Genomic DNA, 21,634 nt, shown 5'->3' on the forward strand with positions numbered 1-21,634 from the left:
TGGAAAGGTTCACAAATACAAAAATTTGGTTTTACTGGCCTCACATTGGTCACACTCAATAAGACAGTTTTTGAACCCTATCTCCAAAAATACACATGCAAAATTACAAAAAAATGCATGAAGAAATGTATCTTTGTGAGTTTTACTGGATAAAAAAAACATTTTGTAAGGGTTGCAAAAACAAAAATAATTTTTTTGTAATGTTAATGTAATTTTAAGGTAAATTATTTTTTTTTAATATTTATGTGTATTTTCACATTCAATGAGAAAAATATATGTAGCCTCTTATAAAAGGTTTATGCTCAAACTAACATCTACATTTTTTTCCCTGTAATATGACATACATGAGTGACTGCAAGACATACTTAATCAACAGTCAATAGCCTTACAGATCACACTGACGGTGGCCGTACAAACAACTTTAACAATGTTACAAATATGCGCCACATTGTGAAGCCACATCAAACAAGAATGACAAACACATTTCAGGAAAACATCTTCACCGTAACACAACATTAACACAACAGAAACAATACCCAGTATTCCATGTGTTACAATATACACCCCCACCACCTAACCCCGCCCAGCTCAACCAACGCACGGAGGGGGGCGGTGATGTTTTGGGGCGCGGGGTTGGGTGGTAGCAGGGGTGTAGCCCGGAAGAGTCAGCGCTGCATGGGCTTGTGGGTATTTGTTATGTTATGTTGTTTTTATGTTTTGTTACAGTGAGGATGTTTTCCTGAAATGTGTTTATCATTCTTGTTCGATGTGGATTCACAGTGTGGTGCATATTTGTAACAGTGTTAAAGTTGTTTGTACAGCCACCAGCAGTGTGACCTGTGTGGCTGTTGACCAAGTATGTCTTGCAGTCACTATCACATGCATGACAATACCGTGCACATCACACTCATCAGTAGGCATGCTAATGATTTGGTGAATGAGCGTATAAAAAGTCACCCGGCCAGACTTTGGGTCAATCCTACATGAGGGTCAGTAAAATTCTCACAGTGAAATGGTAGGATCAGTAAGTATGTTGCTAGGGTGGGGTAGCCATTCATGCAAGGTGAATCCACTTTGCATCAAGTTCCTGCATCCAGTGGCCCCCCACTAAAGTCAATGAGACACCCCTGATCCTAACTATTCAGAAAAAATCTGTAAAACAATGGTATTTTTCTGAGGAACCGCCAGCATTGTCACTTCACTAAAGGTGGTTGATCGTAATAATTTGGAAAAACTCTTTAGAATAAAGGTATTTTTCTGCAGAACTGTTTGCATCGTCACTTTATTAAAGGTGGTTGATCTTAACAATTTAGTAAAAATCTGTAAAATTATGATATTTCACCCCAAAACGTTTCATGAAAATATCTGTAAATATAATATTTTTGATCATTATTTGGTTTACAATGTTTTACTTTAGTTTTATGGTTTTTGTTTGGCAGCCGTAGCTGCCAGGAAATGACCGTTTTTTTACAAAATTGATTTCTACAGTGTTTGCAAAGATACAAGTTAGTTTTTTTTTATTCAATATAACAGTAAAACTGTCATACTAAATATGAAAGGTTAATAAACATAACTCCAAAACCAAACATGAAATCTGTCTAAAAAAGCCCGTAATGTTGACTTTATGTGAGTTTTACCTGAATTAAGTATTTTGGAAAGGTTCACAAATACAAAAATTTTGTTTTACTTGCCTCACATTGGTCACACTCAATAAGACAGTTTTTGAAACCTATCTCCAAAAATACACATGCAAAATTACAAAAAAATGCCTAAAGAAATGTATCTTTGTGAGTTTTACTGGATAAAAAAACATTTTGTAAGGGTTGCAAAAATAAAAATAAATATTTTACCCAATTTGACAGTAATGTACTTAAAATCCTGAGATAATGCAAAAAGAGCAATAAAAATGTATTCCAACATAATTCCTAATCCAAACGTGCAAAATGTCTAAAAATGACTGTGATATTGAATCCATGTGAGTTTTACTAGATACAGTTGATTTTCTATGGTTTGCAAAATCAAATATTAGGTTTTACTCAATATGACTGTATACTGTAACACTCAATATGACAGTTATTTAAACATAACTCCTACACCACACAATGCTAATAATGCCTAAAATAATGCATCTTCGGGAGTTTTACTCGAAAAGATTGCTTTTTTAAATCTTTGCAATGCAAAAAATTGTTGTTTTATTCAATATGACAATAATGTTCTTAGAATCCTGAGATAATGCGAAAAAAGCAATAAAAATGTATTCAAACATAACTTCTAAACAACACATGCAAAATGGCTAATGATAGCTAGAGATATGTTTTTTTGTTAGTTGTACTAGAAAAATGATCTTTTGTAAGGTTTGCAAAGACACAAGTTAGTTTTCTTATTCAATATAACAGTGTAACTGTCATACTAAATATGAAATGTTTATAATCATAACTCCAAAACCAAATATGACATTTGTCTTAAAAAGCCTTTATTATTGAATTTATGTAAGTTTTTGCAGAATCAGGTATTTTGGAAAGAATCACAAATACAAATGTTAGGTTTTACTGGCCTCATATTGGTCACACTCAAAAGGACAGTTTTTGAAACATAACTCCAAAAATACACATGCAAAATGTCTAATAATGCCTGAAGAAATGCATCTTCGAGAGTTTTCCTGAAAAAAAAAACATCTGGTAAGGTTTGCAAAAACAAAATTTGATTTGTTACTCAATTTGACAGTAATGTACTTAGAATCCTGAGATAATGCGAAAAAAGAAATAAAAATGTATTCAAACATAATTCCTAATCCAAACGTGCAAAATGTCTAAAAATGCCTGTGATATTGAATACATGTGAGTTTTACTAGATACAGTTGTTTTTCTATGGTTTGCAAATACAAAAATGAGGTTTTACTCAATATGACTGTATACTGTAACACTCAATATGACAGTTATTTAAACATAACTCCTACACCACACATGAAAAATAGCTAATAATGCCTGAAATAATGCATCTTTGGGAGTTTTACTTGAAACATATGCTTTTTTAAATCTTGCAAATGCAAAAAGTAGTTTTTTACTCAATATGACTATAATAGTCTTAGAATCCTGAGATAATGTGAAAAAAGCAATAAAAAGGTATTCAAACATAACTTCTAAACAACAAATGCAAAATGGCTAATAATGCCTAGAGATATGTATTTTGGTTAGTTGTACTAGAAACATGATCTTTTGTAAGGTTTGCAAAGACACAAGTTAGTTGTTTTTTTTCAATATAACAGTGTAACTGTCATACTAAATATGAAAGGTTTATAATCATAACTCCAAAACCAAATACGACATTTGTCTTAAAAAGCCTTTAATATTGAATTTATGTAAGTTTTAGCAGAATCAGGTATTTTGGAAAGAATCACAAATAGAAATATTAAGTTTTACTGGCCTCATATTGGTCACACTCAAAATGACAGTTTTTGAAACATAACTCCAAAAATACACATGCAAAATGTCTAATAATGCCTGAAGAAATGCATCTTCGAGAGTTTTCCTGAAAAAAAAAAACATCTGGTAAGGTTTGCAAAAACAGAATTTGATTTGTTACTCAATTTGACAGTAATGTACTTGGAATCCTGAGATAATGCGAAAAAAGCAATAAAAATGTATTCAAACATAATTCCTAATCCAAACGTGCAAAATGTCTAAAAATGCCTGTGATATTGAATACATGTGAGTTTTACTAGATACAGTTGTTTTTCAATGGGTTGCAAATACAAAAATGAGGTTTTACTCAATATGACTGTATACTGTAACACTCAATATGACAGTTATTTAAACATAACTCCTACACCACACATGAAAAATGGCTAATAATGCCTGAAATAATGCATCTTTGGGAGTTTTACTCGAAACATATGCTTTTTTAAATCTTGCAAATGCAAAAAGTAGTTTTTTACTCAATATGACTATTATAGTCTTAGAATCCTGAGATAATGCGAAAAAAGCAACAAAAATGTATTCAAACATAACTTCTAAACAACACATGCAAAATGGCTAATAATGCCTAGAGATATGTATTTTGGTTAGTTGTACTAGAAAAATGATCTTTTGTAAGGTTTGCAAAGACACAAGTTAGTTTTTTTTCAATATAACAGTGTGACTGTCACACTAAATATGAAAGGTTTATAATCATAACTCCAAAACCAAATATGAAATTTGTCTTAAAAAGCCTTTAATATTGAATTTATGTAAGTTTTAGCATAATCAGGTATTTTGGAAAGAATCACAAATACAAATATTAGATTTTACTGGCCTCATATTGGTCACACTCAAAATGACAGTTTTTGAAACATAACTCCAAAAATACACATGCAAAATGTCTAATAATGCCTGAAGAAATTCATCTTCGAGAGTTTTCCTAAAAAAAAAAAACATCTGGTAAGGTTTGCAAAAACAAAATTTGATTTGTTACTCAATTTGACAGTAATGTACTTAGAATCCTGAGATAATGCGAAAAAAGCAATAAAAATGTATTCAAACATAATTCCTAATCCAAACGTGCAAAATGTCTAAAAATGCCTGTGATATTGAATACATGTGAGTTTTACTAGATACAGTTGTTTTTCAATGGTTTGCAAATACAAAATGAGGTTTTACTCAATATGACTGTATACTGTAACACTCAATATGACAGTTATTTAAACATAACTCCTACACCACACATGAAAAATGGCTAATAATGCCTGAAATAATGCATCTTTGGGAGTTTTACTCGAAACATATGCTTTTTTAAATCTTGCAAATGCAAAAAGTTGTTTTTTACTCAATATGACTATAATAGTCTTAGAATCCTGAGATAATGCGAAAAAAGCAATAAAAAGGTATTCAAACATAACTTGTAAACAACAAATGCAAAATGGCTAATAATGCCTAGAGATATGTATTTTGGTTAGTTGTACTAGAAAAATGATCTTTTGTAAGGTTTGCAAAGACACAAGTTAGTTTTTTTTTCAATATAACAGTGTAACTGTCATACTGAATATGAAAGGTTTATAATCATAACTCCAAAACCAAATATGACATTTGTCTTAAAAATCCTTTAATATTGAATTTATGTAAGTTTTAGCGGAATCAGGTATTTTGGAAAGAATCACAAATACAAATATTAGATTTTACTGGCCTCATACTGGTCACACTCAAAATGACAGTTTTTGAAACATAACTCCAAAAATACACATGCAAAATGTCTAATAATGCCTGAAGAAATGCATCTTCGAGAGTTTTCCTGAAAAAAAAAAACATCTGGTAAGGTTTGCAAAAACAAAATTTGATTTGTTACTCAATTTGACAGTACTGTACTTAGAATCCTGAGATAATGCGAAAAAAGCAATAAAAATGTATTCAAACATAATTCCTAATCCAAACGTGCAAAATGTCTAAAAATGCCTGTGATATTGAATACATGTGAGTTTTACTAGATACAGTTGTTTTTCAATGGCTTGCAAATACAAAAATGAGGTTTTACTCAATATGACTGTATACTGTAACACTCAATATGACAGTTATCTAAACATAACTCCTACACCACACATGAAAAATGGCTAATAATGCCTGAAATAATGCATCTTTGGGAGTTTTACTCGAAACATATGCTTTTTTAAATCTTGCAAATGCAAAAAGTAGTTTTTTACTCAATATGACTATTATAGTCTTAGAATCCTGAGATAATGCGAAAAAAGCAATAAAAATGTATTCAGACATAACTTCTAAAAAACACATGCAAAATGGCTAATAATGCCTAGAGATATGTATGTTGGTTAGTTGTACTAGAAATTGATCTTTTGTAAGGTTTGCAAGGACACAAGTTAGTTTTTTTATTCAATATAACAGTGTAACTGTCAAACTAAATATGAAAGGTTTATAATCATAACTCCAAAACCAAATATGAAATTTGTCTTAAAAAGCCTTTTAAATAGAATTTATGTAAGTTTTACCAGAATCAGGTATTTTGGAAAGAATCACAAATACAAATATTAGATTTTACTGGCCTCATATTGGTCACACTCAAAATGACAGTTTTTGAAACATAACTCCAAAAATACATATGCAAAATGTCTAATAATGCCCGAAGAAAAGCATCTTCGAAAGTTTTCCAGAAAAAAAAAACATTTGGTAAGGTTTGCAAAAACAAAATTTGATTTGTTACTCAATTTGACAGTAATGTACTTAGAATCCTGAGATAATGCGAAAAAAGCAATAAAAATGTATTCCAACATAATTCCTAATCCAAACGTGCAAAATGTCTAAAAAGGCCTGTGATATTGAATACATGTGAGTTTTACTAGATACAGTTGTTTTTCAATGGTTTGCAAATACAATAATTAGGTTTTACTCAATATGACTGTATACTGTAACACTCAATATGACAGTTATTTAAACATAACTCCTACACCACACATGAAAAATGGCTAATAATGCCTGAAATAATGCATCTTTGGGAGTTTTACTCGAAACATATGCTTTTTTAAATATTGCAAATGCAAAAAGTAGTTTTTTACTCAATATGACTATTATAGTCTTAGAATCCTGAGATAATGCGAAAAAAGCAATAAAAATGTATTCAAACATAACTTCTAAACAACACATGCAAAATGGCTAATAATGCCTAGAGATATGTATTTTGGTTAGTTGTACTAGAAAAATGATCTTTTGTAAGGTTTGCAAAGACACAAGTTAGTTTTTTTATTCAATATAACAGTGTAACTGTCATACTAAATATGAAAGGTTTATAATCATAACTCCAAAACCAAATATGACATTTGTCTTAAAAAGCCTTTAATATTGAATTTATGTAAGTTTTTGCAGAATCAGGTATTTTGGAAAGAATCACAAATACAAATGTTAGGTTTTACTGGCCTCATATTGGTCACACTCAAAATGACAGTTTTTGAAACATAACTCCAAAAATACACATGCAAAATGTCTAATAATGCCTGAAGAAATGCATTTTTGAGAGTTTTCCAGAAAAAAAACATTTGGTAAGGTTTGCAAAAACTAAATTTGATTTGTTACTCAATTTGACAGTAATGTTCTTAGAATCCTGAGATAATGCGAAAAAAGCAATAAAAATGTATTCAAACATAATTCCTAATCCAAACGTGCAAAATGTCTAAAAATGCATGTGATATTGAATACATGTGAGTTTTACTAGATACAGTTGTTTTTCAATGGTTTACAAATACAAAAATGAGGTTTTACTCAATATTACTGTATACTGTAACACTCAATATGACAGTTATTTAAATATAACTCCTACACCACACATGAAAATTGGCTAATAATGCCTGAAATAATGCATCTTCGGGAGTTTTACCCGAAACATATGCTTTTTTAAATCTTGCAAACCTAAAACCTAATTTTTGTATTTGCAAACCATTGAAAAACAACTGTATCTAGTAAAACTCACATGTAGACAATATCACAGGCATTTTTAGACATTTTGCACGTTTGGATTAGGAATTATGTTTGAATTCATTTTTATTGCTTTTTTCGCATTACCTCAGGATTCTAAGTACATTACTGTCAAATTGAGTAACAAATCAAATTTTGTTTTTGCAAACCTTACCAAATGTTTTTTTTCTGGAAAACTCTCGAAGATGGATTTCTTCAGGCATTATTAGACATTTTGCATGTGTATTTTTGGAGTTATGTATAAAAAACTGTCATTTTGAGTGTGACCAATATGAGGCCAGTAAAACCTAATATTTGTATTTGTGATTCTTTCCAAAATACCTGATTCTGCAAAAACTTACATAAATTCAATATTAAAGGCTTTTTAAGACAAATGTCATATGTGGTTTTGGAGTTATGATTATAAACCTTTCATATTTAGTATGACAGTTACACTGTTATATTGAATAAAAAAACTAACTTGTGTCTTTGCAAACCTTACAAAAGATCATTTTTCTAGTACAGCTAAAAAAAAACATATCTCTAGGCATTATTAGCCATTTTGCATGTGTTGTTTAGAAGTTATGTTTGAATACATTTTTATTGTTTTTTTCGCACTATCTCAGGATTCTAACTATTATAGTCATATTGAGTAAAAAACTACTTTTTGCATTTGCAAGATTTAAAAAAGCATATGTTTCGAGTAAAACTCCCAAATATGCATTATTTCAGGCATTATTAGCTATTTTTCATGTGTGGTGTAGGAGTTCTGTTTAAATAACTGTCATATTGAGTGTTACAGTATACAGTCATATTGAGTAAAACCTCATTTTTGTATTTGCAAACCATTGAAAAACAACTGTATCTAGTAAAACTCACATGTATTCAATATCACAGGCATTTTTAGACATTTTGCACGTTTGGATTAGGAATTATGTTTGAATACATTTTTATTGCTTTGTTCGCATTATCTCAGGATTCTAAGTACATTACTGTCAAATTGAGTAACAAATCAAATGTTGTTTTTGCAAACCTTACCAAATGTTTTTTTTTTTTCAGGAAAACTCTCGAAGATGCATTTCTTCAGGCATTATTAGACATTTTGCATGTGTATTTTTGGAGTTATATTTCAAAAACTGTCATTTTGAGTGTGACCAATATGAGGCCAGTAAAACCTAATATTTGTATTTGTGATTCTTTCCAAAATACCTGATTCTGCTAAAACTCACATAAATTCAATATTAAGGGCTTTTTAAGACAAATTTCATATTTGGTTTTGGAGTTATGATTATAAACCTTTCATATTTAGGATGACAGTTACACTGTTAAATTGAATAAAAAAACTAACTTGTGTCTTTGCAAACCTTACAAAAGAAAATTTTTCTAGTACAACTAACCTAAATAAATATCTCTAGGCATTATTAGCCATTTTGCATGTGTTGTTTAGAAGTTATGTTTGAATACATTTTTATTGCTTTTTTCGCATTATCTCATGAGTCTAAGACTATTATAGTCATATTGAGTAAAAAACTACTTTTTGCATTTGCAAGATTTAAAAAAGCATATGTTTCGAATAAAACTCCCAAAGATGCATTATTTCAGGCATTATTAGCCATTTTTCATGTGTGGTGTAGGAGTTATGTTTAAATAACTGTCATATTGAGTGTTAAAGTATACAGTCATATTGAGTAAAACCTCATTTTTGTATTTGCAAACCATTGAAAAACAACTGTATCTAGTAAAACTCACATGTATTCAATATCACAGGCATTTTTAGACATTTTGCACGTTTGGATTAGGAATTATGTTTGAATACATTTTTATTGCTGTTTTCGCATTATCTCAGGCTTCTAAGTACATTACTGTCAAATTGAGTAACAAATCAAATTTTGTTTTTGCAAACCTTACCAAATGTTTTTTTTCTGGAAAACTCTCGAAGATGCATTTCTTCAGGCATTATTAGACATTTTGCATGTGTATTTTTGGAGTTATGTTTCAAAAACTGTCATTTTGAGTGTGACCGATATGAGGCCAGTAAAATCTAATATTTGTATTTGTAATTCTTTCCAAAATACCTGATTCTGCTAAAACTCACATAAATTCAATATTAAAGGCTTTTTAAGACACATTTCATATTTGGTTTTGGAGTTATGATTATAAACCTTTCATATTTAGGATGACAGTTACACTGTTAAATTGAATAAAAAAACTAACTTGTGTCTTTGCAAACCTTACAAAAGATCATATTTCTAGTACAACTAACAAAAAACATATCTATAGGCATTATTAGCCATTTTGCATGTGTTGTTTAGAAGTTATGTTTGAATACATTTTTATTGCTTTTTTTGCATTATCTCAGGATTCTAAGACTATTATAGTCATATTGAGTAAAAAACTACTTTTTGCATTTGCAAGATTTAAAAAAGCACATGTTTCGAGTAAAACTCCCAAAGATGCATTATTTCAGGCATTATTAGCCATTTTTCATGTGTGGCGTACGAGTTATGTTTAAATAACTGTCATATTGAGTGTTACAGTATACAGTTATATTGAGTAAAACCTCATTTTTGTATTTGCAAACCATTGAAAAACAACTGTATCTAGTAAAACTCACATGTATTCAATATCACAGGCATTTTTAGACATTTTGCACGTTTGGATTAGGAATTATGTTTGAATACATTTTTATTGCTTTTTTCGCATTATCTCAGGATTCTAAGTACATTACTGTCAAATTGAGTAACAAATCAAATTTTGTTTTTGCAAACCTTACCAAATGTTTTTTTTCTGGAAAACTCTCGAAGATGCATTTCTTCAGGCATTATTAGACATTTTGCATGTGTATTTTTGGAGTTATGTTTCAAAAACTGTCATTTTGAGTGTGACCAATATGAGGCCAGTAAAATCTTATATTTGTATTTGTGATTCTTTCCAAAATACCTGATTCTGCTAAAACTCACATAAATTCAATATTAAAGGCTTTTTAAGACAAATTTCATAATTGGTTTTGGAGTTATGATTATAAACCTTTCATATTTAGGATGACAGTTACACTGTTAAATTGAATAAAAAAACTAACTTGTGTCTTTGCAAACCTTACAAAAGATCGTATTTCTAGTACAACTAACAAAAAAACATATCTCTAGGCATTATTAGCCATTTTGCATGTGTTGTTTAGAAGTTATGTTTGAATACATTTTTATTGCTTTTTTCACATTATCTCAGGAGTCTAAGACTATTATAGTCATATTGACTAAAAAACTACTTTTTGCATTTGCAAGATTTAAAAAGGCATATGTTTCGAGTAAAACTCCCAAAGATGCATTATTTCAGGCATTATTAGCCATTTTTCATGTGTGGTGTAGGAGTTATGTTTAAATAACTTTCATATTGAGTGTTACAGTATACAGTCATATTGAGTAAAACCTCATTTTTGTATTTGCAAACCATTGAAAAACAACTGTATCTAGTAAAACTCACATGTATTCAATATCACAGACATTTTTAGACATTTTGCACGTTTGGATTAGGAATTATGTTTGAATACATTTTTATTGCTTTGTTCGCATTATCTCAGGATTCTAAGTACATTACTGTCAAATTGAGTAACAAATCAAATTTTGTTTTTGCAAACCTTACCAAATGTTTTTTTTCTGGAAAACTCTCGAAGATGCATTTCTTCAGGCATTATTAGACATTTTGCATGTGTATTTTTGGAGTTATGTTTCAAAAACTGTCATTTTGAGTGTGACCAATATGAGGCCAGTAAAATCTAATATTTGTATTTGTGATTCTTTCCAAAATACCTGATTCTGCTAAAACTCACATAAATTCAATATTAAAGGCTTTTTAAGACAAATTTCATATTTGGTTTTGGAGTTATGATTATAAACCTTTCATATTTAGGATGACAGTTACACTGTTAAATTGAATAAAAAAACTAACTTGTGTCTTTGCAAACCTTACAAAAGATCATATTTCTAGTACAACTAACAAAAAAACATATCTCTAGGCATTATTAGCCATTTTGCATGTGTTGTTTAGAAGTTATGTTTGAATACATTTGTATTGCTTTTTTCGCATTATCTCAGGATTCTAAGACTATTATAGTCAAATTGAGTAAAAAACAACTTTTTGCATTTGCAAGATTTAAAAAAGCATATGTTTCGAGTAAAACTCCCAAAGATGCATTATTTCAGGCATTATTAGCCATTTTTCATGTGTGGTGTAGGAGTTATTTTTAAATAACTGTCATATTGAGTGTTACAGTATACAGTCATATTGAGTAAAACCTCATTTTTGTATTTGCAAACCATAGAAAAACAACTGTATCTAGTAAAACTCACATGTATTCAATATCACAGGCATTTTTAGACATTTTGCACGTTTGGATTAGGAATTATGTTTGAATACATTTTTATTGCTTTTTTCGCATTATCTCAGGATTCTAAGTACATTACTGTCAAATTGAGTAACAAATCAAATTTTGTTTTTGCAAACCTTACCAAATGTTTTTTTTCTGGAAAACTCTCGAGATGCATTTCTTCAGGCATTATTAGACATTTTGCATGTGTATTTTTGGAGTTATGTTTCAAAAACTGTCATTTTGAGTGTGACCAATATGAGGCCAGTAAAATCTAATATTTGTATTTGTGATTCTTTCCAAAATACCTGATTCTGCTAAAACTCACATAAATTCAATATTAAAGGCTTTTTAAGACAAATTTCATATTTGGTTTTGGAGTTATGATTATAAACCTTTCATATTTAGTATGACAGTTACACTGTTATATTGAAAAAAATATATATAACTTGTGTCTTTGCAAACCTTACAAAAGATCATTTTTCTAGTACAACTAACAAAAAAACATATCTCTAGGCATTATTAGCCATTTTGCATGTGTTGTTTAGAAGTTATGTTTGAATACATTTTTATTGCTTTTTTCGCATTATCTCAGGAGTCTAAGACTATTATAGTCATATTGACTAAAAACTACTTTTTGCATTTGCAAGATTTAAAAAAGCATATGTTTCGGGTAAAACTCCCGAAGATGCATTATTTCAGGCAGTATTAGCCATTTTTCATGTGTGGTGTAGGAGTTATCTTTAAATAACTGTCATATTGAGTGTTACAGTATACAGTCATATTGAGTAAAACCTCATTTTTGTATTTGCAAACCATTGAAAAACAACTGTATCTAGTAAAACTCACATGTATTCAATATCACAGACATTTTTAGACATTTTGCACGTTTGGATTAGGAATTATGTTTGAATACATTTTTATTGCTTTGTTCGCATTATCTCAGGATTCTAAGTACATTACTGTCAAATTGAGTAACAAATCAAATTTTGTTTTTGCAAACCTTACCAAATGTTTTTTTTTTTCTGGAAACTCTCGAAGATGCATTTCTTCAGGCATTATTAGACATTTTGCATGTGTATTTTTGGAGTTATGTTTCAAAAACTGTCATTTTGAGTGTGACCAATATGAGGCCAGTAAAATCTAATATTTGTATTTGTGTTTCTTTCCAAAATACCTTATTCTGCTAAAACTTACATAAATTCAATATTAAAGGCTTTTTAAGACAAATTTCATATTTGGTTTTGGAGTTATGATTATAAACCTTTCATATTTAGTATGACATTTGCACTGTTATATTGAATAAAAAAACTAACTTGTTTCTTTGCAAACCTTACAAAAGATCATTTTTCTAGTACAACTAACCAAAATACATATCTCTAGGCATTATTAGCCATTTTGCATGTGTTGTTTAGAAGTTATGTTTGAATACATTTTCATTGCTTTTTTCGCATTATCTCATGATTCTAAGAACATTATTGTCATATTGAGTAAAAAACAACTTTTTGCATTTGCAAGATTTAAAAAGGCATATGTTTCGAGTAAAACTCCCAAAGATGCATTATTTCAGGCATTATTAGCCATTTTTCATGTGTGGTGTAGGAGTTATGTTTAAATAACTTTCATATTGAGTGTTACAGTATACAGTCATATTGAGTAAAACCTCATTTTTGTATTTGCAAACCATTGAAAAACAACTGTATCTAGTAAAACTCACATGTATTCAATATCACAGACATTTTTAGACATTTTGCACGTTTGGATTAGGAATTATGTTTGAATACATTTTTATTGCTTTGTTCGCATTATCTCAGGATTCTAAGTACATTACTGTCAAATTGAGTAACAAATCAAATTTTGTTTTTGCAAACCTTACCAAATGTTTTTTTTCTGGAAAACTCTCGAAGATGCATTTCTTCAGGCATTATTAGACATTTTGCATGTGTATTTTTGGAGTTATGTTTCAAAAACTGTCATTTTGAGTGTGACCAATATGAGGCCAGTAAAATCTAATATTTGTATTTGTGATTCTTTCCAAAATACCTGATTCTGCTAAAACTCACATAAATTCAATATTAAAGGCTTTTTAAGACAAATGTCATATTTGGTTTTTGGAGTTATGATTATAAACCTTTCATATTTAGGATGACAGTTACACTGTTAAATTGAATAAAAAAACTAACTTGTGTCTTTGCAAACCTTACAAAAGATCATATTTCTAGTACAACTAACAAAAAAACATATCTCTAGGCATTAATAGCCATTTTGCATGTGTTGTTTAGAAGTTATGTTTGAATACATTTGTATTGCTTTTTTCGCATTATCTCAGGATTCTAAGACTATTATAGTCAAATTGAGTAAAAAACAACTTTTTGCATTTGCAAGATTTAAAAAAGCATATGTTTCGAGTAAAACTCCCAAAGATGCATTATTTCAGGCATTATTAGCCATTTTTCATGTGTGGTGTAGGAGTTATGTTTAAATAACTGTCATTTTGAGTGTTACAGTATACAGTCATATTGAGTAAAACCTCATTTTTGTATTTGCAAACCATAGAAAAACAACTGTATCTAGTAAAACTCACATGTATTCAATATCACAGGCATTTTTAGACATTTTGCACGTTTGGATTAGGAATTATGTTTGAATACATTTTTATTGCTTTTTTCGCATTATCTCAGGATTCTAAGTACATTACTGTCAAATTGAGTAACAAATCAAATTTTGTTTTTGCAAACCTTACCAAATGTTTTTTTTTTCAGGAAAACTCTCGAAGATGCATTTCTTCAGGCATTATTAGACATTTTGCATGTGTATTTTTGGAGTTATGTTTCAAAAACTGTCATTTTGAGTGTGACCAATATGAGGCCAGTAAAATCTAATATTTGTATTTGTGATTCTTTCCAAAATACCTGATTCTGCTAAAACTCACATAAATTCAATATTAAAGGCTTTTTAAGACACATTTCATATTTGGTTTTGGAGTTATGATTATAAACCTTTCATATTTAGGATGACAGTTACACTGTTAAATTGAATAAAAAAACTAACTTGTGTCTTTGCAAACCTTACAAAAGATCGTATTTCTAGTACAACTAACAAAAAAACATATCTCTAGGCATTATTAGCCATTTTGCATGTGTTGTTTAGAAGTTATGTTTGAATACATTTTTATTGCTTTTTTCGCATTATCTCAGGATTCTAAGACTATTATAGTCATATTGAGTAAAAAACAACTTTTTGCATTTGCAAGATTTAAAAAACCATATGTTTCGAGTAAAACTCCCAAAGATGCATTATTTCAGGCATTATTAGCCATTTTTCATGTGTGGTGTAGGAGTTATGTTTAAATAACTGTCATATTGAGTGTTACAGTATACAGTTATATTGAGTAAAACCTCATTTTTGTATTTGCAAACCATTGAAAAACAACTGTATCTAGTAAAACTCACATGTATTCAATATCACAGGCATTTTTAGACATTTTGCACGTTTGGATTAGGATTTATGTTTGAATACATTTTTATTGCTTTTTTCGCATTATCTCAGGATTCTAAGTACATTACTGTCAAATTGAGTAACAAATCAAATTTTGTTTTTGCAAACCTTACCAAATGTTCCTTTTCTGGAAAACTCTCGAAGATGCATTTCTTCAGGCATTATTAGACATTTTGCATGTGTATTTTTGGAGTTATGTTTCAAAAACTGTCATTTTGAGTGTGACCAATATGAGGCCAGTAAAATCTAATATTTGTATTTGTGATTCTTTCCAAAATACCTGATTCTGCTAAAACTCACATAAATTCAATATTAAAGGCTTTTTAAGACAAATGTCATATTTGGTTTTGGAGTTATGATTATAAACCTTTCATATTTAGTATGACAGTTACACTGTTATATTAAATAAAAAAACTAACTTGTGTCTTTGCAAACCTTACAAAAGATCATTTTTCTAGTACAACTAACAAAAAAATATATCTCTAGGCATTATTAGCCATTTTGCATGTGTTGTTTAGAAGTTATGTTTGAATACATTTTTATTGCTTTTTTCACATTATCTCAGGAGTCTAAGACTATTATAGTCATATTGACTAAAAAACTACTTTTTGCATTTGCAAGATTTAAAAAGGCATATGTTTCGAGTAAAACTCCCAAAGATGCATTATTTCAGGCATTATTAGCCATTTTTCATGTGTGGTGTAGGAGTTATGTTTAAATAACTGTCATATTGAGTGTTACAGTATACAGTCATATTGAGTAAAACCTCATTTTTGTATTTGCAAACCATTGAAAAACAACTGTATCTAGTAAAACTCACATGTATTCAATATCACAGACATTTTTAGACATTTTGCACGTTTGGATTAGGAATTATGTTTGAATACATTTTTATTGCTTTGTTCGCATTATCTCAGGATTCTAAGTACATTACTGTCAAATTGAGTAACAAATCAAATTTTGTTTTTGCAAACCTTACCAAATGTTTTTTTTCTGGAAAACTCTCGAAGATGCATTTCTTCAGGCATTATTAGACATTTTGCATGTGTATTTTTGGAGTTATGTTTCAAAAACTGTCATTTTGAGTGTGACCAATATGAGGCCAGTAAAATCTAATATTTGTATTTGTGATTCTTTCCAAAATACCTGATTCTGCTAAAACTCACATAAATTCAATATTAAAGGCTTTTTAAGACAAATTTCATATTTGGTTTTGGAGTTATGATTATAAACCTTTCATATTTAGGATGACAGTTACACTGTTAAATTGAATAAAAAAACTAACTTGTGTCTTTGCAAACCTTACAAAAGATCATATTTCTAGTACAACTAACAAAAAAACATATCTCTAGGCATTATTAGCCATTTTGCATGTGTTGTTTAGAAGTTATGTTTGAATACATTTGTATTGCTTTTTTCGCATTATCTCAGGATTCTAAGACTATTATAGTCAAATTGAGTAAAAAACAACTTTTTGCATTTGCAAGATTTAAAAAAGCATATGTTTCGAGTAAAACTCCCAAAGATGCATTATTTCAGGCATTATTAGCCATTTTTCATGTGTGGTGTAGGAGTTATGTTTAAATAACTGTCATATTGAGTGTTACAGTATACAGTCATATTGAGTAAAACCTCATTTTTGTATTTGCAAACCATAGAAAAACAACTGTATCTAGTAAAACTCACATGTATTCAATATCACAGGCATTTTTAGACATTTTGCACGTTTGGATTAGGAATTATGTTTGAATACATTTTTATTGCTTTTTTCGCATTATCTCAGGATTCTAAGTACATTACTGTCAAATTGAGTAACAAATCAAATTTTGTTTTTGCAAACCTTACCAAATGTTTTTTTTCTGGAAAACTCTCGAAGATGCATTTCTTCAGGCATTATTAGACATTTTGCATGTGTATTTTTGGAGTTATGTTTCAAAAACTGTCATTTTGAGTGTGACCAATATGAGGCCAGTAAAATCTAATATTTGTATTTGTGATTCTTTCCAAAATACCTGATTCTGCTAAAACTCACATAAATTCAATATTAAAGGCTTTTTAAGACAAATTTCATATTTGGTTTTGGAGTTATGATTATAAACCTTTCATATTTAGGATGACAGTTACACTGTTAAATTGAATAAAAAAACTAACTTGTGTCTTTGCAAACCTTACAAAAGATCATTTTTCTAGTACAACTAACCAAAATACATATCTCTAGGCATTATTAGCCATTTTGCATGTGTTGTTTAGAAGTTATGTTTGAATACATTTTTATTGCTTTTTTCGCATTATTATCATGATTCTAAGAACATTATTGTCATATTGAGTAAAAAACAACTTTTTGCATTTGCAAGATTTAAAAAGGCATATGTTTCGAGTAAAACTCCCAAAGATGCATTATTTCAGGCATTAATAGCCATTTTTCATGTGTGGTGTAGGAGTTATGTTTAAATAACTTTCATATTGAGTGTTACAGTAAACAGTTATATTGAGTAAAACCTCATTTTTGTATTTGCAAACCATTGAAAAACAACTGTATCTAGTAAAACTCACATGTATTCAATATCACAGACATTTTTAGACATTTTGCACGTTTGGATTAGGAATTATGTTTGAATACATTTTTATTGCTTTGTTCGCATTATCTCAGGATTCTAAGTACATTACTGTCAAATTGAGTAACAAATCAAATTTTGTTTTTGCAAACCTTACCAAATGTTTTTTTTTTCTGGAAAACTCTCGAAGATGCATTTCTTCAGGCATTATTAGACATTTTGCATGTGTATTTTTGGAGTTATGTTTCAAAAACTGTCATTTTGAGTGTGACCAATATGAGTTCAGTAAAATCTAATATTTGTATTTGTGTTTCTTTCCAAAATACCTTATTCTGCTAAAACTTACATAAATTCAATATTAAAGGCTTTTTAAGACAAATTTCATATTTGGTTTTGGAGTTATGATTATAAACCTTTCATATTTAGTATGACATTTGCACTGTTATATTGAATAAAAAAACTAACTTGTTTCTTTGCAAACCTTACAAAAGATCATTTTTCTAGTACAACTAACCAAAATACATATCTCTAGGCATTATTAGCCATTTTGCATGTGTTGTTTAGAAGTTATGTTTGAATACATTTTCATTGCTTTTTTCGCATTATCTCATGATTCTAAGAACATTATTGTCATATTGAGTAAAAAACAACTTTTTGCATTTGCAAGATTTAAAAAGGCATATGTTTCGAGTAAAACTCCCAAAGATGCATTATTTCAGGCATTATTAGCCATTTTTCATGTGTGGTGTAGGAGTTATGTTTAAATAACTTTCATATTGAGTGTTACAGTATACAGTCATATTGAGTAAAACCTCATTTTTGTATTTGCAAACCATTGAAAAACAACTGTATCTAGTAAAACTCACATGTATTCAATATCACAGACATTTTTAGACATTTTGCACGTTTGGATTAGGAATTATGTTTGAATACATTTTTATTGCTTTGTTCGCATTATCTCAGGATTCTAAGTACATTACTGTCAAATTGAGTAACAAATCAAATTTTGTTTTTGCAAACCTTACCAAATGTTTTTTTTTCTGGAAAACTCTCGAAGATGCATTTCTTCAGGCATTATTAGACATTTTGCATGTGTATTTTTGGAGTTATGTTTCAAAAACTGTCATTTTGAGTGTGACCAATATGAGGCCAGTAAAATCTAATATTTGTATTTGTGATTCTTTCCAAAATACCTAATTCTGCTAAAACTCACATAAATTCAATATTAAAGGCTTTTTAAGACAAATGTCATATTTGGTTTTTGGAGTTATGATTATAAACTTTTCATATTTAGGATGACAGTTACACTGTTAAATTGAATAAAAAAACTAACTTGTGTCTTTGCAAACCTTACAAAAGATCATTTTTCTAGTACAACTAACAAAAAAACATATCTCTAGGCATTAATAGCCATTTTGCATGTGTTGTTTAGAAGTTATGTTTGAATACATTTGTATTGCTTTTTTCGCATTATCTCAGGATTCTAAGACTATTATAGTCAAATTGAGTAAAAAACAACTTTTTGCATTTGCAAGATTTAAAAAAGCATATGTTTCGAGTAAAACTCCCAAAGATGCATTATTTCAGGCATTATTAGCCATTTTTCATGTGTGGTGTAGGAGTTATGTTTAAATAACTGTCATATTGAGTGTTACAGTATACAGTCATATTGAGTAAAACCTCATTTTTGTATTTGCAAACCATAGAAAAACAACTGTATCTAGTAAAACTCACATGTATTCAATATCACAGGCATTTTTAGACATTTTGCACGTTTGGATTAGGAATTATGTTTGAATACATTTTTATTGCTTTTTTCGCATTATCTCAGGATTCTAAGTACATTACTGTCAAATTGAGTAACAAATCAAATTTTGTTTTTGCAAACCTTACCAAATGTTTTTTTTTTTTCAGGAAAACTCTCGAAGATGCATTTCTTCAGGCATTATTAGACATTTTGCATGTGTATTTTTGGAGTTATGTTTCAAAAACTGTCATTTTGAGTGTGACCAATATGAGGCCAGTAAAATCTTATATTTGTATTTGTGATTCTTTCCAAAATACCTGATTCTGCTAAAACTCACATAAATTCAATATTAAAGGCTTTTTAAGACAAATTTAATAATTGGTTTTGGAGTTATGATTATAAACCTTTCATATTTAGGATGACAGTTACACTGTTAAATTGAATAAAAAAACTAACTTGTGTCTTTGCAACCCTTACAAAAGATCGTATTTCTAGTACAACTAACAAAAAAACATATCTCTAGGCATTATTAGCCATTTTGCATGTGTTGTTTAGAAGTTATGTTTGAATACATTTTTATTGCTTTTTTCGCATTATCTCAGGATTCTAAGACTATTATAGTCATATTGAGTAAAAAACTACTTTTTGCATTTGCAAGATTTAAAAAGGCATATGTTTCGAGTAAAACTCCCAAAGATGCATTATTTCAGGCATTATTAGCCATTTTTCATGTGTGGTGTAGGAGTTATGTTTAAATAACTTTCATATTGAGTGTTACAGTATACAGTCATATTGAGTAAAACCTCATTTTTGTATTTGCAAACCATTGAAAAACAACTGTATCTAGTAAAACTCACATGTATTCAATATCACAGACATTTTTAGACATTTTGCACGTTTGGATTAGGAATTATGTTTGAATACATTTTTATTGCTTTGTTCGCATTATCTCAGGATTCTAAGTACATTACTGTCAAATTGAGTAACAAATCAAATTTTGTTTTTGCAAACCTTACCAAATGTTTTTTTTCTGGAAAACTCTCGAAGATGCATTTCTTCAGGCATTATTAGACATTTTGCATGTGTATTTTTGGAGTTATGTTTCAAAAACTGTCATTTTGAGTGTGACCAATATGAGGCCAGTAAAATCTAATATTTGTATTTGTGATTCTTTCCAAAATACCTGATTCTGCTAAAACTCACATAAATTCAATATTAAAGGCTTTTTAAGACAAATTTCATATTTGGTTTTGGAGTTATGATTATAAACCTTTCATATTTAGGATGACAGTTACACTGTTAAATTGAATAAAAAAACTAACTTGTGTCTTTGCAAACCTTACAAAAGATCATATTTCTAGTACAACTAACAAAAAAAAACATATCTCTAGGCATTATTAGCCATTTTGCATGTGTTGTTTAGAAGTTATGTTTGAATACATTTGTATTGCTTTTTTCGCATTATCTCAGGATTCTAAGACTATTATAGTCAAATTGAGTAAAAAACAACTTTTTGCATTTGCAAGATTTAAAAAAGCATATGTTTCGAGTAAAACTCCCAAAGATGCATTATTTCAGGCATTATTAGCCATTTTTCATGTGTGGTGTAGGAGTTATGTTTAAATAACTGTCATATTGAGTGTTACAGTATACAGTCATATTGAGTAAAACCTCATTTTTGTATTTGCAAACCATAGAAAAACAACTGTATCTAGTAAAACTCACATGTATTCAATATCACAGGCATTTTTAGACATTTTGCACGTTTGGATTAGGAATTATGTTTGAATACATTTTTATTGCTTTTTTCGCATTATCTCAGGATTCTAAGTACATTACTGTCAAATTGAGTAACAAATCAAATTTTGTTTTTGCAAACCTTACCAAATGTTTTTTTTCTGGAAAACTCTCGAAGATGCATTTCTTCAGGCATTATTAGACATTTTGCATGTGTATTTTTGGAGTTATGTTTCAAAAACTGTCATTTTGAGTGTGACCAATATGAGGCCAGTAAAATCTAATATTTGTATTTGTGATTCTTTCC

The sequence above is a fragment of the Nerophis ophidion genome, linkage group LG06 (genome assembly GCF_033978795.1).
Source record: "Nerophis ophidion isolate RoL-2023_Sa linkage group LG06, RoL_Noph_v1.0, whole genome shotgun sequence".
NCBI lineage: Eukaryota > Metazoa > Chordata > Actinopteri > Syngnathiformes > Syngnathidae > Nerophis > Nerophis ophidion.